This window comes from Larus michahellis, chromosome 5 (assembly GCF_964199755.1).
Source record: "Larus michahellis chromosome 5, bLarMic1.1, whole genome shotgun sequence".
Taxonomy (NCBI): domain Eukaryota; kingdom Metazoa; phylum Chordata; class Aves; order Charadriiformes; family Laridae; genus Larus; species Larus michahellis.
The window spans coordinates 13,790,443-13,803,301 of record NC_133900.1 but is presented as its reverse complement, the minus strand read 5'-3'; the positions used below and the strand labels follow the sequence as shown (position 1 = coordinate 13,803,301).

The 12,859-nt window shown below is 36.9% G+C and overlaps 1 protein-coding gene across 1 annotated transcript in view; it reads right to left on the bottom strand.

Moving 5' to 3' along the window:
* TTC29 (tetratricopeptide repeat domain 29) overlaps nt 1-8,268 on the bottom strand; it is a 279,336-nt gene extending 271,068 nt beyond the window's left edge. Inside the window, exon 1 of the mRNA XM_074588974.1 lies at nt 8,161-8,268. The gene's annotated coding sequence lies outside the window, so the exon portion shown is untranslated. The remainder of the gene's footprint in view (nt 1-8,160) is intronic.
* Nucleotides 8,269-12,859: the final 4,591 nt, after the last annotated feature.

Here is a 12,859-nt window from a genome sequence, read left to right as displayed (position 1 = left end):
CCACAGGTCTACTAGCTGCTTGTTTTATCTAGTCAAGCATTTGTTTAAAGTACAGCAATCTCTTTAATGTGGGGCTCAATATAGTGCCTTGTCTGTAGGGCTGAAAGGCCAACTGACTGACAAGACTGCCTTTACCTTCTCCTTATGTACATCAGTGACTTAAAAATCTGTTCATTCATGCTCTAATTGTCCCCTTCCTATTGTGCTCTTCCATCCATTTGCTCTGTTGTGACACCTTACCTTCAAACTCAACCAAGCACTAATCCATCAGTGCTGCTTGGTCCAGTACAAATAAAATAGAGCCACAAAGATGCTAGGAAGGGAGAAAAGATAAACCACAGGAGCCACAAGTAGATTTGGAGGTCAAACATAAGGAAAACTCCTGTTCAGCCCAGACACCCTGGGCTCTAGCGAATGGCCAGCACAGATGGAGTCTTCAGGGACTATTGCTGCCAAACTCCCTCAGAGACTGTACAATAGCAAATTTTCAGAGGCTTGTGATACAGCCAGATTTAAGCAGATTCTGGACCCCAGGCTCTCCAGCTTCTCAAAAAGATGGTTATAAGATTATTTTCTTAACCATTGGTTAAACAATAAGTTTTGCCTTGAATTTGTTATTTGCCTACTGAAACTTTCCAAAAAAAAAAAGAAAAAAAATCAGCCTAAGGCTGATGCTAGCCATGGAGAATTCAGGTCCAATTTTTTCAAGTTATATGCTACAATAAAAAAGGTCCCATAACTTTAATGACAGCAACCTCTGCCAGCTTCACCAGCTTCACAACTTTAAACAATAACAAGAATCTTATCTTTTGTTTTCTCAGAGGAGTTTTTCTCAAGTTTTTCTCAAAGGACCAGCTTGGTTTGTATTGTGTGACATTGTACAAATGGTTCATTCAAGCACTTCCAGATTAACCGCAAGCCAAGGTTTCAATGCAAATCTTTTCTGATCTCCTATTGCTAAAACAGTTTCTAAATTAAAATAAAATGGGCAAGTTTGTTCTAAGTGCATTTTTACCTGAGCCTCATTGGTTGCATTCAGTTACTGAGGGCACTTAGAATCACAGAATCATAGCATAGATTGGGTTGGAAGGGATCTTTTAAGGTCATCTAGTCCAACCCCCCTGCAATGAGCAGGGACATCTTCAACTAGATCAGGTTGCTCAGAGCCCTGTCCAACCTGACCTGGAATGTTTACAGGGATGGTGCATCTACCACCTCTCTGTGCCAGTGTTCTCCCTCCCTCATTGTAAAAAAATTCTTCTTTCTATCTAGTCTAAATCTACCCTCTTTTAGTTTAAAGCCATTACCCCTTGTCCTATCGCAAGAGGCCCTGCTAAAAAGTCTTTCTGGGCTGTGAGTGCATGCTGTTGTCTCATGTCCAGCTTTTCATCCACCAGTACCCTCAAGTCCTTCTTGGCAGGGCTGCTCTCAACCCCTTCATCCACCAGCCTGTATTGATACCAGGGGTTGCCCCGACCAAGGTGGAGGACTTGCACTTGGCCTTGTTGAACATCATGAAGTTCACATGGGCCCATTTCTTGAGCTTGTCCAGGTCCCCCTGGATGGCATCCCCTCCCTCAGGTGTGTCAACTGCACCACTCAGCTTGGTATCATCTGTAAACTTGCTGAGAGTGCACTCAATCCCACTATGTCACTGATGAAGATACTAAACAGTACTGACCCCAACACGGACCCCTGAGGGACACGACTCATCACTGATCTGCACCTGGACGTTGAGCCGTTGACCACTACCCTGTGGATATTACCATCCAACCAATTCCTCGTCCACCAAACAGTCCATCCATCAATCCTTAGAATAGTACTGTACTATAGTACAGTAATATCTGTTTTCCTCTAATTCCCATAGTGAATCATGAACTGAAGAAATTTTAAACAAGAGAAATATTGAAGGTACTTTGTTTAGGTTTTTTTTCCTCCCTTTGCAACAGATTTGAGGGGTGTGAAACATTTGTCTTGGACACTGAGTATAATTATAACTAATCATTTCCTTCTTTCTCCTCTGAGCAACATTCATTGACTTCTCTTCATTTTAAGGTATTTGGCTGATACAATTCAAATTTAATTACTCTTTCTGCATGATAAACTCCAGTCCTGTGAGCAAATATGTCTCGTTTTCAAGTTTGGCTAGACAGCATCCATGTAATAAATACCTTTTCACCCCTGGTGCAGGCTGTAGCTTTTGAAATCTTTCCTAGATGACAAAAGAGCATCCCTTACCATAGAACCTTCTCATAACACCCTTATTAAATAAACACCTAATCCCTAAAACCCCCTAAACTAATAAACTGGCTGCCAATTATAATGACTTCTCCTGTTGGAATTTCTTGACGTGCAACCACAGCAGGTAAATGGCAATGTTGATGGTGACTTTCAAATTAAGGTTTACTAGGCAAGGATGAGAATTGTCACAGTCATTCTAAATACATTGTAGTTTTTCTCCCACAAAGTAAAAACTTCCAGTCTCTGAATGGCTGTAGTAATCTAATTTGTATAATCACTGTGTACAAATGTCCAGACAGCAAGTTCTGACAGGGTTGCTTGCGCTCGGCTTACTATGCACTACCTCCCTGCCCAGACTCAAACTAATACAGCAGTATTAAAGAAGAGCAGAACTCTTCTTTTAATTTTTACTTCTCAATAGCAGCTGCAAAGGGGAATTTCTATACTCTAATTCATCTTTGTACAGCCTTTAGCAACTGAGCAAAATATAGAGCTTTGCAGTACCATGGGAGTCACTTGCAGTACACCTCAAGAATGCTCAGACTGTCTTCCAGAAGAAGGAGGTCAAGCAAAGACAAGGGGCATCTCTAGTCACATTTTCAAGCTGTTAGGAGGCAATTAAAATATTCTTGATCATAGGCTGCCAAAGCATAAGCACTAACAGTTGCAACTCCCTTAGGAAAATACGTCAGAAGCAGAAGATTTCTCAGACACGAGGCCAAGAGCAGCATTTGACAGATATGTTCAGTCTGCAAGAGTCAGATGAAGGGAAGCATGAGAAACAGTTTAGGCCCTGTAAAACTGGCAACTTTGCCATGCTTTTCTTTCCAAGAGATTTAACCCATGAACCCCAGTAGCTGCTCACCTCTTTCTTGTTCAAACTGAGATAGGTATCGGGCAGATATCAAGCACGTGCCAATGCAGTTTCTTTCAACGAGGGCTACAAGTGGTCAGCACGTCTCTATTAATATAGATTTTGACTTAAAATCCCAACATAAAGAAACAAGTGGTGGTAACATGAAAAATAAACAGACAATTTTAATGACAAATAGATTACTCCCCCAGCAGAAAAAAATAATTAAAGTGGCAAAAATATTTCAACTAAAATTAGCACTGTAAAATGAAGCAAAGACTGCATTTTGACTTCACTGCTCAGGAAGGTCATAGTTTTGAGCTGTACCTATTTTATACACCCCATTTATTTCTTAAACGAGTGAATTTTGCATCCACTTTTTTTAGGAAATTCTAAGCAGGAGTGCAATAGGGTTGGATAAAGGATCAATCTTATTTAAGTTCTGTTGCACCAGTGAAGGGTGTCGCTGTTAGCACTGGTTAGTTCAGCTTTCATGTATGCTTTTAACAGAATCCTTTTACCGTGATCCTTTTAACAGAATCAGATTTAACATAAAAGCACCACGATCTTTACTGGGATACTACCAAAGAAGTAGTAGACACCAGGGGTTCAGTTGTTACATTGTGCTTACAAGGACCGATAATCCATTCATATTTAATTATAATGCTTTGAATCAAGGCTGGCTGGCTGACTGGGAGAATATAAACCAAATCCTAAAACATCACAAAAACTGTTGTCTGACAGCATTCAGGGTTCTTATTGTGTTGGTGTTTTTTAACTAACCTGAACAACATGTCAGAGAATTCTCCAGTTACCTACTTAAACAGGCAACATTCAGAAGAAGTTGTATAACACCACACACAGAATTCACCTTCATTGCTTATTTAAACCAAGAGCTCAGAAGAAACTGCACATTGCTTTTAATCAGCCAAGATGCAGCTCTGAGAGAGCACCACGGAAATGGAAAAAGGCAAAATAGATTGTATTTGCATATATCACATGAAATTAGGCTGTGTTATAGCATGTAGTGTAGGCATACGCATCGAATGTCATCTGAGTTACATTTTTCTCAAGGTGACATTGGTGCTTGTCTTGCCAAATTTGATACACCTGACAGGTGTTTTCATGTGAGGGGGATCTATCCCTCCCATCACCTTGTCAAGCTGAGTGAAGGCAAACTCCAGCATATTCCTTCCACAAGCGATGAGGTGGTTTCGGAGTCATTAAAAGTCACAAAGTTACACCGTAGCAATATGCCATGCATACTAGATGAACAAAGTCAAGGCTGTCTTCCTCGGGTCTGGTGAAACCTCCAACTCCCAGCCCCCTCGGTTCCCATGCAGAACCAGCCCTGGAACCTGGGTAAACTCTGGACTTGTTTTTTTAATGTACCTCTCAAATTTTCTCAAGAACTGTAAGTATCGCTTCAGCCAGTCTCACTGCTGCTTGCTTTCTCATTAGAGAAGTATCTAACAGCTCTTTTTTTACCCTGAGTATTCCCAAACATAAGACAATGATAAATGCCATCCTTGATGTCAGCATTCCCTGCAGCTGTCTCCATAATGATATTGTCTTCCCTCGTAATAGTGGTAAACAACTTAAAAGGAAAAATACACTTCTTATACATCACCTTATCTATCTTAGGTTTTAATTTTTCACAACAGAAGAATGACATGTACCATGGGTATGCTTACAGAGTGCCACAGCAGATACGAAAGCAAAATTATTGTAAAACATTTTTATGAAAGAAAAATAGTCCAAAATACAATCCATTTTAAAAGAGGTCTGGAGAGATGCTATTACGGGTCTTTGCTTCATTTATATAATGCTGCCGGGCTGAAACTTTTGGCTTGAAGCTAAGTTCCTTAGCATTACGTGATGATGGTAAGTATGATTGAGAATTCCAGCTAGATAGCATCATGCCGTTGCCCGTGCCCAGTGAGGTGTTCCTTAATTGGATTACATCGTAAAGCACAGACTCTAAACTAATGGAGCAAATTTATTTCCCTTTAAATAGCTATTTGATTAACAACTTCACTTGTTTTGAGGTTTAAGGCAGCATAAATCTACATAATAATAGCAATATTAAATAAGGTACCCTTAACAAAACATTAAAGCCAAGCAAAGTGTCAAACCATGGACTCAAGGGGAATTCCAAATATTATAGTGATTCCTTTCTAGATGGAAAAACGGAAAATTAATATTGCCAAATTTCATGTTATTATTAAGTATCTAAAAGTAGCTAAGGCACACATTTTTTAGTGAAAGTGGATATATAAAATATTTATATATCTATATAGTGGTAGATGACAGCAACCTTTACTGATAGACAATCCTGACTCCAGGGTTTTCATCTGTTGGTTCTATCTTGTAAAAACAGTAGTTTTAAAAACTATGTTCTCTAACTTTTAAGAAAAATAGAAAATCACACAAAATATTTCAGTGCTCCTAAACTATTTGAGCAATAAAACCTAAGGACGCATAAGCAATGTAAATTCTATGTATAATGAAATACAAGACACTTTTTTTTGGTAAAGTATGTACTTGGGCTCTTTTCTGATTTTTGTAGGTTTAGAAACATTTTCCTCTGCTGACGCTGGTAAGATTCACGCTACTAAGAAAAGCGATAGGGCTATGCTCAGAAGTAGAGAGACCAATTCAACTTCATGTTACCACATAGACAAAACAATGAAAGTGCAAAAAAGGTTAATTTCTCCATATAATTATCTACTTTCTTGCAAATGAAGATATTTTTCTATATCTATATTCTGGAAAATAATGTCAATAAAATTGTAAAATGGATTAGTAGAATCACATTAAACTGCCCTGCACATATGTGTTTATCCTAATTAATTGTGGAAAGTAATTATGATAAACTGAACAGAGCTATTTTATTTCTGAATAAGAATATGTACACTGGACTTGAGCGTCACTGAGTTAATCCCCTTTATCGCATCTTGTTTTCTTGAGTTCTCATATTTAAGATATTTGCTTTTAAAAAAAATATAAAATGAAATTATAAACTGTCCTTTGAATAACACATTTTCAATTAACATACCCCAAGTTAAACTACACAGTTTAAAAATGTTGAATTAAAGTCTTGATAAATCTCTACTTGAATTTGTCTTTATACCTCAGATGGTATTAATTAATATGCTATTTTTTGATGCATAAGATGTTAAGTTATTCTGTTAACCAGAAAAAAAAAAGGACATTCTATTGTGCATTTGCAAATGTCAACTTTTAAAATAACGAACCCATATTTCTGAATTTCAGCTTGTTTTTCTCTCCAGTTTGAGAACGATGAAACAATCCTACTTCAAGATTTATAACAACAGCTGTGTGAGTTACGAAAGCACAGAAGTGTCACTTGGAGTACACGAAGCCTATAACTTTGCCTCACTGTAACTACAAAACAGCTGAGCATAATTTGCTTAAATTTTGCTGAAGACTGGACATTGTAGCTGAGGCCAGGCATAGAAAGTGTCAGGCAAAAATCTATCATCTCAGAAACTTATAAGCAGATATATCACTCAGTTAGAATGACTTCAATGTTCATGACAAACTGATAATGCAGCTGGATTTTAACAGAAATTTCAAAAGTAAAAATCACATAATATTATATGGAAATATAATTTGCTAACCATGACTCCACCAGATGGAAGGAGTCATGTTACACCAGCTTCTCCTGTTTCTTTTCTTTTTTTTTATTCATCAGAGCGATATCAAATCATTTTTACATCATTCTTACATCAGGGCAAACAAAAAACGCGTAGTATTGTGTTCTCCCATTTGGTAATGTTTAGTGTAATTTAATGTGCTTCATGAGATTGCATATTCATGAAGACTCACAATCTTCAGTATTTGTACCCCATCCCACAAAGACCTTCTGATTTACTCCACCTTTGTTCCTGCACTGAATCCTGCTTTCTCCTTTGTCAAGGTGCATACATACTGTAAAAGCAACGTTATTTGAAATCAATAATGAATCAATTTCTAGTCAATATCGAAAAGCTTAAAACCAAAGGAAGAACCACCATAGTCAAAGAACAATGTGAGTGGGTGGTAGAAAAGCAGACAAACAATTTAGTTCTGGGGTCTGGACCAGCAGGTAGGATGCAAATAAGAAGAGGGAATAAAAAGTGCCAGAGTGTCCATGCTCATGGCTGTTGTGAAAGAAAACCCTGACATCCCTGTGGTAGCACAGAGAACTCTGCTTTCTATTATCCAATTGATATTGGGATTCAACGCAAAACACCCCCATGAATATATAAATCAGCTCTAGCTTATGCATCTTTCCAGCTTTGTTAATGTTAATGAAATAAACCTGTCGATTGGACATAGATCTTTTTGTGGTATTAAGCATTTGGACATAGATCTTTTTGTGGTATTAAGCATTTGTTTTTTAAAATACTTTCATACTAGAGAATAGCAAATGCCATACAGTAATTGATTCAACAAATGCAGCTTTTTGTCCTGTGAGCAGCATAAACCATTATTGATTTTCTTAATTCTATAACAATTACTTTCACAATGATGTCTACCAGCTCTTGATTTATAATTTATCAACAACTAAATAAGAGGCTTTCAAATTTGTGCTACTTTAGTTAGATTGTATGCAAACCATATGGTAGTGTTATGATTTACTTATTAAGTGACTAACTTACAGTCAGGTTTCTCCTAGAAATACTCGTTACTGACGAATTCCAAATTTGTTTTCCTCAATAATTTACTGAATTTACAGTTTATTTGTCTCATGAATGTTCCTGCCAGTTAAGTGTCTAGACAATCTGAGAAAAGCAAAAGAAAAGTAGAGGGAGTGGAGATGCAACTAACCAGCATTTGGTTCTTTACTTCAGAGAGTCTTTCAGAAATACTTTTTGCCTGTAATCAAAGCTGCCAACTCCCAAGTTTCCATCAAGATTTATAAAATTCCTCCCCCAAACACTACAGCTCTTGAAATCAAATACGTACCCAGGAACGTCCTCTTTCATTTAAAATGAAAGTCCTCTTCAGCAAACTGAAGTTCAAAACCAGAAGACACACAAAAGTGAAAGATATCTTACCTTCAAACATCTTATGAAGTTAAGCCAAACCGAAGATTTTAATGAGGAAGGGTAAAGGTGTTACTCTCTGCAAGATCATGGTTGTCACAGCTGTGTTTAGGACAGCCATACATTAATACTCAGGGAAACCAAAAGTACGTAAGCACAGCTTAAAATCAGCTGCACTAGAAGCAGGAATCAATTAAAAACTCTACAAATGATTTATATTAACCTGACATGCTAAAAATCGTTGAATTGCAGAAGTCATGGGTGGTAAATGGGAAAACCACCAGATAATGAAAAATAGGGGAATAAGATGTACAAAATGAACAAACTGCATGGATTTATGGGAACAAAGAGACCATTTATCGTAAGTTAGATGTGCAATTTTAAACAGGTTATAGTCATCCTCAGCAATTGGCACTCAAATAGCAAAAATTTCCACGTCTACTATATCTTGGCCATAAGAAAGACATTCTTTACCTAAGAAATAATTAATTCAGTATAAGAAACACAAACACGTTTGTCCTCTGTGTAAACTATGCCTGCTTCCCGAACAATGCCTTCCCTGTTCCATTTTCTGGGTTCTGAAATAAAGTCCATATTTGTGTCTGACTTGTCCCAGTTCTATTTTTTTCTGATAGAGTATGAACCAACAGCAGGATCAGAGTTCAATATGCTATTTGGATTGGGTTTCTATCTTAGACTGCAAACTCAGAATCATCAATATTGTGTAAAGATCTTGCACAACATTTGCTCTTTCTTTTGGAGTTAAAATACTTCTGCTTTTGCCAAGTAAGACTCCAGATGCCTCACCTCCTATGAGTCCACTTTGGTGTGCTAGCTTGTAGGACATAAATGAACGTTACCTATTGACACGTGCAAATTGAGAGACCTTCACAGTATGAAAATTCTTTCCGCACACTTTGGCCCAGATTCCAGCTCTCAGTTAGAAAGGTGCGGCTTGTCACATGTGTTTTAAATTCATTGGTGGGGTGAAGTTACCTTACCAAGCTGAAGCAGCCCCTGCCAATTTCAGTTCAGCTGCAGCCCACAGGGAGAAGGCTATTCTAGGATGAAGTATTCCTAAGTGATATGAATCCACTAGCTAAAAAAAAAACCAGGGCTAGGGTGTTTTCTTTCCATTGTATACAAGTACTACACGTGTGACCAAATTTAAATTTCTCAAAGGCCCCTCAAAGTAGCAAAGATATTAATCTAATCCACGTGGGGATGCTCCTTACTTTTTCCACAAAAAAATGTTGTTAGCCAAGTGTTTTTAACAGGCACCAAACACATATCATGACTTCAGGCTTTGAGAAAGTATTAACCTCCACCAACTGAACTTTTTGCCTCTCAAAATCAAGTAAAACATCACATCGTGTATTGAAATAGGACACATTTAAGAAATAAAAAAGAGAGAAACATGACTGTTATCTGAGTCTTATGTGATGTTCAAAAAATACTACCCAGTTGATGGTTTTCAAAATAAGAGCAAGACTAGGGTTAGATACAAGTTAATCTACCATGTGCTAAGCTAAATAAAAAGCTAAGTACTTGAACAAACATTAAAGGAAGAACAGAACTGCTTTGCGCATGATGTTATGCCATTGCACTGTTGCAAAAAATGGCCTGATGTAATACTACGAAGTGTTTAAACAAAGAGGAATAGCCTGAATGTAAGTAGCCATATATCTCCTCTCAAACTAATAGACTAATTTAAGTCTTATCTCACAGAACTGTGTTTTTCTTTCTTAATTTCAGATTCTTATTCAGAAACACATGGGCTTATATCAGAGCATGTACTGGTCTGAGTTATATTCCCAGCTGTGTCTGCTGGAGCTCGACCAAATCACTGTCCCCATTTAGCCACGGGGGTTTTCTTCTTATTCTACCTTACCTATTTAAACTGTGAGCTCTTCTTTACAATGGCTCCCACTCCTCCAATGGGCTTGTAGACCAGCAGAACAACAGAACAACAGCAGAACAGCAGACCAACAGTCACAACAGGTGAACCAATTAGGTTCACCTAATTGGAGTATCCTATAATAGCATACTAAACACGTTTTAAAAGCACTACAAACAATGCATCTTAGAAACAATCCAAAAGGCAGAAAAGACACAGATGAATATTTATGATAAATACAAAAAACTCCTTAGGAGACCTGGTGAAACACTGCGCTTGTTCATTTCAAAGGGCCCACAGCAAGCTGGTTTGATTCACGATTTCAAATTGTTCAGCACTCACAGTCATACTGCTTTGTCTGATAATTCCAAAAGCAGTTTATTAATGCAGCTTTGTACTGAAATATCAGAGCTCTTCTGGTAGAAGTGCATGAGCACAGAAGAAAAACACTGGACCATTTTAGGAAGCTGGATGATGATTACTGCAGTATAGAAAGCCTTCTAAAAAAAAAACAAAAACCAAAACAAAACTAAAAAAAAAAGCTTAGAGTTTAGCTACAACGAAGAGATCACAGCAAATTTGTGAACAATACTTCAAAATATGATGAAAATTTGTTTAATTTTTTAAACATTTCAGGCACTATAAAAACGCATATCCAATATTTTGCTGCTATGACCTTCTCAGCCATCTATCAACACACATATCCTCACAAAGACAGAAAATGGCATATTGAAGAGATCAGTTACAATTTCAAGCTTTCAGCCAAGGGTGAAACTCCTCATGACACCATTGTTTCCATGGACATAAGTAACATAAAATCATATTGTAAGAAAAGTTATTACAAGTTTATGTTACTCAACAAATGCTAACACGACTATATTAGGTACTGGATTACACGGCAGTACTTGCTGACACTGTTTATAGACGTTGTTTAATATGATAAACAACTGAGATGTGATTTTTTGTTTGTGTGTTTGGTTGGTTAGTCTGTAAAATGAAAAAGGCATAAACTGGTCAAAACTGTGCTGCAAAAGTGGGATATTAAAAAAATTTACAAAGAGCCTTAAATACCTTTAAAACAACTTTTTAACCTCTAAGTAAATCTTTAACCACAATAACTATTTTATTATCCATTTGTAAGCATTATTGAAAATGAGCTTGACAATAAATCCTAAATTAAGTGAAAAGTAAAATTACCACTGGGCTGGTCTCTTCTGCAGTATCACCAGTAAGAATATGCAACACAAACTTATTAGTTCATTTTTACGACACTGTGGATTTTTCACCAGAGATTTGTAAAGTCATTGTTTATCTCTTTTATGGCTCTGCTATGACCCCAAAAAATTTCAAAGAAGGATTCAGACATCATGGATAAAATTTTTGGTTGTCTTTAAATCTCAATTTCAAAAATTAACTCAGCTCACATTCTTAGAAGAATTAGTGGAAAGTACCAATATCTTTAAAGATCCAGCCTTTATTTTCTTCAGAATCTCAGTCTCATTGAAAGTCCTAAGTACTTCTGATATTTTTTCCCCAGAAAAACCTCAGTATGTTTGGCTGAGATACTCAGTGCTATGCTAGTAAAGAAAGAATAGATTTTTTAAGGATTATACCTAAACTACTTTGGTCTTCAAAACTGTTTTGTGTATATTCGCAATCTTTTTATATTTTTTTAGCTAAACCTAATATCGTCAGTTAATAGTTAAAATAGAATTGGTGATGAATGCGTACAGATATAAAGACATAACTTGGGAGAAGCTTGTACTTATTAACAATCAGTAGTAAAACATGAGAGAATAAAGTCTTTCCTTATTCCTCCTCTTGATAAATCCTCATCTGCAAAATGCCTCAATATTTCAGATACAACTTCTTCACCCTAACCTTCTTTTTGACAAAGATTATTTGAACTATGATAAGTGTTTTACAAGCTATGACCAAATACTCACATTTTTTTAATATACAGTTATACCAAATCTTGTTTAATTTGCATAATTCAAAACTTTCTTTTTCAAATTCTTGCTTTCAGATGAAGAGCTAAAAGATAGGAAAAGAAACAGCTGAATACAAGGGTATCAGAAATAGGAACAAAATTGAGTTTTGTCAACAGTATATTAATAATTTCAAAGGAGTAATAAAGAGCTTGAAAAGAGTATGAAAATGACCTTCCGACAATAAAAAAGTAGCCAGGTTCTGGGAGAAGGGTGCACTGCTCTGTGCAAGACAGTGCTTTTTCTTTTCTCATCACAGCTCTATAATCACAAGCCTCCCAAGGCCTGCAGCAAAATGCTTCTTGGAGCTTGTTTCTCACTGAATTGGACACAAGTGTTTTCATAAGCTAAATTTTCTTTGTTCTCTGTGCAGTTCTAAAGTTGCTGGTCCTGCTGCCAATAAAACAAAATATAATGAAAGCTCTCTAGAGACTTAGAGAGCTGGAGGCTCCAGAGACAAAGAAGGAAGAACAGTTGCTGTTTCACAGGAAGAACAGTGGTATGGAGAATGAAGTGACTTCTCAAAAAGCACTTAGCTAGTGGTAAAACTAGAAATACAATGAAGTAAATACCCATGCAGAAAAAATGTAGGAAAAAAAAAAAAGAGTAAAATAGAGACAAGAGTAATCTCTTCCCCCTCACCCTTTATAAAATAACATCCGCTTCTAAAATCTTTAAATACTACCGGGGTATTTGGGGAAATCTGAAGCATAAATTCAATCGCTTCAGTCATTTCAGTAACTCATGACTCTTCTGGTAGCTCTGCCAGTTCAGCTCGCTCCTAACCTACTGCATTCCTACCATGATGTTGAATTGGCTATTGTAG